We start from the raw sequence: 6,488 nt of genomic DNA on the forward strand, positions 1-6,488 counted from the left end.
CTGATGGTCAGTGCGTGTCATAGTGACTGGTCATTCCACCATTTGGTCAATTTGCCTATTACCCTTTTATTATATAGTATGACACTGTTTCTTCTCAGTGGTATAAAGATTTTCAACACTACCGTCAAGGGCTTATATATCTCAGTCATTCAAACTCCTCTTGGTGCTGCAAGATAAGCCTGAGTGGTTTTCACATTCCACAAGAGTAAATCATTCATTTATCAACTGCAATATGGAAAGTGAAACCCAAATGCCATCTTTAGCATTTGACTTCATCTCGAAAGCTGCCTTATGAGCAATGGACTTTTCCAGAATTCTTGAGGGACTTAAATTACCTCAAACTTTCCCCTCAGTATGCAACAGGAACTAGGTTTCTCTGCCTGTGAAACACTGCCTACATGGAGAAGATGAAGTCTTAGTGGATAATTCAGATGACCAAAGGTCTGACACATTGGGAAATATGCCTGAGCATCATAACCTGGAATTCATTCTAGTCATGTAAAGGGGATTTTTACTTTCTATTTCAGCCTCATCCAAATAAATTAGAAATTTTGATGCCCTAGTTAATTTTTTTCTTTATTGATTTCAGAGAGGAAGGGAAGGGAGAGAGAAATAGAAACATCAATGATGAGAAAGAATCATTGATCGGCTGCCTTCTGCACCCCCTTAATGGGGATTGAGCCCACAAGCCAGTCATGTGCCCTTGACCAGAACTGAACCCGGGACCCTTCAGTCTGCAGGCCGATTCCACAGACTCTATCCACTGAGCCAAACCAGCTAAGGTGATGCCCTAGTAATTTTTAATACATATGAAAATTCACACAATTCTTAAAATTCAAATAAATGTTTGGTTACTACCCAAAATTAGCATGTGGAGCACCAGTGACAAGACACAAACTTTTAGAAACAATGGACTACAGTTGTTATATGGAGTAGTGGCTATGTCTACCAAGTGAGATAGCAGCTTGAATTTTTCTGAGAAAGGAGTATTCTTTCTTCTCAATATGGCTTACTCAGATGAGTCTAGAGGTATAGATAGGTAGGTAGGTAGATAGATAGAGATCTGACTGCGTCTTTTTTTTAACATAAAGATATGTTTTCATTGATTTCAGAGAGAGAAAAGAAGAGGGAGAGAGAGATAGAAACATCAGTGATGAGAGAGAATCATTGGTCGCCTGATTCCTGCACACCCCCTACTGGGGATTGAACCTGAAATCCAGGTCAAACCGTGATCTCCTGGTTCATGAGTCAATGCTCAACCACTGACCAGACAGCCAAGCCTAACTGCATCTTTTAAGCACTTGGATTTAGTCATGTCTGAATCTAGTCTCATTCCTACACTTCTCAGCTACATTGGCAGGAGCTTCTCATTTTTTATTAAGCCAGTTTAAGATGGGTTTCTGAATGACTCAAAAGTTCTAGCTACTCTAGAAGTTAGTATGTGGAAATAAGGTTTCTCATAAGACAGACCCTAAGTGATGCAAGACAGCACCTGTCACAAGCAGGAAGCTCTCCAGCCAGGCTGAGACGTGCTGATTCCTCATAGGTGCATAGCAGCCGGCTAAACTGTGTCATTAAAAAAAAAAGAGTTTTTTAAAGCTGTTTTAGGTTTATGACAAAATTGAGTGGAAAGTAGAGGGAGTTTCCATATACACTCTCCGCCTCCCTATATACACAACATCCCCCACTACCAATAGCCCCTACCATTAGTGGTACCTTTGTTAGAGCTGTTACTGCGTTGATATATCCTTATTACCCAAAGTCTGAAGTTTACATCAGGATTCACTCTTGCTTTGTCCATTCTATGGGTTTTGGCCAACAGTGTCATACAGAATAATTTCACTTATTCACCCCCCAACCCCCACCCCCATCTTCTCTAATCCCTGGCAGCCACTGATCTCTTTATTGTCTCCATATTATAGCTTTTTATAGAGTGTTGTATAATTTGAATCATACAGAAAGTAGCCCTTTCAGACTGGCTTCCTTCACTTAGTAATATGCAGTTAAGTTTCTGCTATGTCTTTCTGTGGCTGGATAGCCCATTTCTTTTCAGAGCTGAATAACTTCCCACAGTTTGAATGTACCACAGTTTACTTATCTATTCACCTACTGAAGGGCATGTTGGTGACTTCCCAATTTTGGAAATTAGAAATAAAGCTGCTATAAACATCCAGGTGCAGAATTCTGGGTGGATATGTTTTTAATTCATTTGGGTACATACCAAGGAGCATGACTGTTATAATAAGAGTGTTTAGTTTGTAAGAAACTGCAAAGCTGACCACCACCGATACTTTACCTTTTTGCCTTTCCACCATCAATGAATGAGAGTTCCTGTTGCTCCTTATCCATAGCCTCCTAATATTTGGTGCTTTTAGTGTTTTGGATTTAGGTCATTCTAATAGGCATGTAGTGGTACTTCACTGTTATTTAATTTGCAATTCCCTAGTGACATTAATGTTTAAAAAATTTTCATATGTTTATTTGCTATGTATCTTCTTTGGTGGGGTGTCTATTCAGGTGTTTTGCCCATTTTCCAAACAGGTTGTTTGTTTTTCTTATGTTGAGTTTTGTAAATTTTGGATAACAATCCTTTATCAGATATACTTTATAAAAATATCTTCTTCCCACCTGTTCTTTCTTCCCCACCTGTTTTGAAAAATAAACCCAGAGCACAACCTGGTACCAAGCCTTGGTGGTAGTGATTCCATGGGAAAATATAAGGATATTGGGGTGTGTTGTCTACTTCCTACAAACTTCAGTACAGCCACCCAAGTGACAAATTTCTATAAAACACAGCTTTCCTGAAAGTTCAGCTTTTATAATAAAGATACATCTTGTCTATGGCCATAAATCCAATATGGTTGATTTGCAGATGGGCTTAAGCTTTGCAAAGTGAAAAGTCGGATTCTCTGCCTCTAGCTAACATTAGCAGAAGCAAAGGCTGTGAATATGGTTGAATATAGATTGATTCTCCACCACATCTTTTTATCACCAAAGGTGACAATTACCCTCATTGTCACAACCATTCTATGAAATGTAACATGGGGCAAGGAGAAGGTGAACTGTCTCCAATCCAGGGTATAGTTTTCCCACGGCCAAGTTGAGTGCTGAAGACTTTCAAATGGATGAAGCACTAGAACCTGATGTTATATGACAGAATTCCTCTGATTTAGCCCTTGATCCAAGAACCATAACTAGCCCTAGCCGGTGTGGCTCAGTGATTTGAGCATTGGCCTATGGACTGAAGGGTCCCAGGTTCAATTCCAGTCAAAGGCATGTACGTACCTCAGTTGCAGGCTTGATCCCTGGCCCCAGTCGGGGTGTGTGCAGAAAGTAACCAATCTATGTGTCTCTCACGTCAATGTTTCTCTTTCTTTCTCTCCCCCTCCCTTCCACTCTGTCTAGAAATCAATGGAAAAAATGTCCTCAGGTGAGAATAACAAAAATAAAACACACACACACACACACACACACTAGTCAAGGTCTGTGGGGTTGAACAAGTATAAATAAACAAAGAATAATAGACTTTAAGGAGATCTGTTGCCAGTGAAACCCCCGAGCCTACTACTTGAGAAATCAAAAACCTGCAACCCCCAGGCCTCAGAATCCACACCAACTGGAAATAGACTAATGTCGTATATGCCCAGAAAGTGGGTTCTTCCCACTGCTCATCTCAGTTCAAGGCCAGGTGTTTACAGCTAGTGTCCACGACGGTGGGTGAGTGCAGGTGCTCCCCCAGTTATTAAAGATGTTGAACATCATGTCTCATTGGGAGGGAGACACTAATCTAAATTGTTCTTTGAATATATTTTTGTTCATACACAATCATCTTGCTTAGTATAATTAGCTCCTAGATTGCTTCAAGTACAGTTATAGATGTTAACTTTAATTTTAAAAAAGTATAAAACCAGAATAAAGTCATGAAAAAGAGTACCGTGTGGTGCTCAGGAGAGCTGGAGCTAGCCACTGGTCCTAATTTTCTGTGTATGTAAAATGAGAAGGTTAGAATTCTCCCGTAAAGTTCTACTAGGAAGAGGCCATTTGGACTGAGGTAAAATGAAAGTGAAAATGTTTAGTAAATGAAACTTAAGTTCTTTTCAACGTGGTTAATTACAAGAAATCAGACATCCAGAATTTGGCAGGGAAGCACGGAGACAGCTCACACCCAGTTACTCTTCCACACAAGCACCCAGTTACACGCAAAACGCCCTTGTTTCATTTCAATCCGTCTCAGAATAAACTGAGAAGGGTTTAGGCATGCTTGGGCATATAGCTGTCATGTTTGTTTACTCCACTATAAATATGTTTGAGAAGTCTTACAATTGTGGTCAGTACACATCTAGTTGTTACCTTTCTTTTTCTGATTCTACCTTCAGAAACAGAAGAAAAATGAAAGGGAGTAGAGATGCAGAAAGGAGAGTAGAAAAAAGGGAAAAGAGGGGGTGGGGACCCCCATAGGAAAATGATTTAAGTCTGAGAATAAGAAAAGTGTCTCTTTAATGTGTTTATTATAAGATAAGAAAACATTATAAAGATACAGTGGTCATTTTCTAAAAGAAAAAAGAACAGAAAAATAGTTTTATACATTCTTCTTTATAAATTAATATTTATATATTTATTTTACCCAATGCACTTTTTTCTTTGAATAATAATTCTTCACATAGACTCTTGGGGGTTAAGAACATCAGCTTTTACATAGAGCCCAATCCTTATGATTGTGACTGTTTTTTCTCCCCACAAAGCAGGATAAGGCAAATCTTGACAAGACATGCAAAGCATTAAATTAAAAGAGTACAATCTTCCTCCTCCCCTCCCCTGTTAGTCTAGGATGAGGGAAGAGTTAGTCAATACTTGTCCAGGGTTCAGCTGCCAGACTCTCCCGCCTTTGGGATAAGAAAAGAACTTAAGGCAGTCAGGATCCATGTATTTGAACTTTGCTTGTTTTTCTACAAGATCAACATCTAACAGAAGCAGCTGTTTCTGTGCAAGCTGGATCACATTCATCAGTGACCTCTGCATGAAACTCAGTTTCGATTCCTCCCTTCCTTCTAAAGACAGGAAAGAGCTGAAACCACACTTTGAGTTCTCCTGAGGTAAAGATTATTGTTTAACAATTAGTTATCAAGGTAATTATATATAAAAACATATATATGTTATGCATATTATATATATTCACATAGTAAAATGAATAGATTAGTTTGAATATCCATATCCTTAAATAAGGACAAGGAGGCATTTGAATTCACTTAAGCAGGTTTAAAAATCTAGAAACTGTCCCTTGAATGGTTAACTGACTAATTGATCATTCTCTACACCTGGTGAGATATTAATCTGGAATTTCCCCCAAACTGGGTGGATTCTAAAATAATGAGAGTTCATGTTTATATTAAACCTTGACACTTTATTAATCTTTAAAAAGGCTTTCTTTGAATAGAGATAGAAAGCAAGGAAAGCAATGATAATAATGATTTTTAAAAGCTAGCTTTGGATGTATGTGAGCTCAGAATTTGTGTTTAGGGAGTCAAGGCAGTTTGTTGTTAAGTCAAGTTGTGGCTTTCCATCACAGGTTGTGCAGTTCTGAAAGGGTTTGTGCTTCCCACCACCCCTGCAGTTATTGGGCCCAAAATTTGGCCCTTTTGTTTTTTTGTGTTATTACCAGTTAAATCAGGAGGAGGAAGGAGTGTGCATTGATAATCCAGTGTACATCAGGGCTTATTAGAATAAATCTTACAGGTGTGAAGAGGCTAGAGTTCTATGAGAAGTAAAGGCTAACAGAGCTTATCAAGCCTGTCTGTGTTGCTACTGGGGTCTCAGCTTTCACCAACATAAATGGACACTGAGAAATTAATTTAAGAAATAGAAAGTGAAGCCAATGAAATAAGTCCAAAAAATTCACTAAGAGGAAATACGTCCTAACATATTTTATAAGGCTAACATAACTCTGATACCAAAACCTGGGAAAGATAGAAAAAATAAAAAAAGAAAGAAAGAAATAAAACTACAGGCCAATATATCTGATGAATACATATATAAAAATCCTAAACAAAATACTAGCAAATCAAATACAACAGTACACCCAAAAAATAATACATTACTATCAAGTGGGGTTCATTCCAGGACCTCAAGGATGGTTCAACATACACAAATCGATCAATGTAATACACCACATTAACAAAAGGAAGGATAAAAATCATGTGATCTTATCAATACATGCAGAAAAGGCATTTGATAAGCTACAACATCCATTTATGATTAAAATGCTCAATAAAATGGGAATAGAAAGAAAGTATCTCAACATAATAAAGACCATCATCCTATCTAATAAAAGAGAAACATGGTGTTCAACATACAAATCGATCAATGTAATACACCACATTAACAAAAGGAAGGATAAAAATCATGTGATCTTATCAATACATGCAGAAAAGGCATTTGATAAGCTACAACATCCATTTATGATTAAAATGCTCTATAAAATGGGAATATAG

The sequence above is a fragment of the Myotis davidii genome, unplaced genomic scaffold (assembly GCF_000327345.1).
Source record: "Myotis davidii unplaced genomic scaffold, ASM32734v1 scaffold115, whole genome shotgun sequence".
Taxonomy (NCBI): Eukaryota; Metazoa; Chordata; class Mammalia; order Chiroptera; family Vespertilionidae; genus Myotis; species Myotis davidii.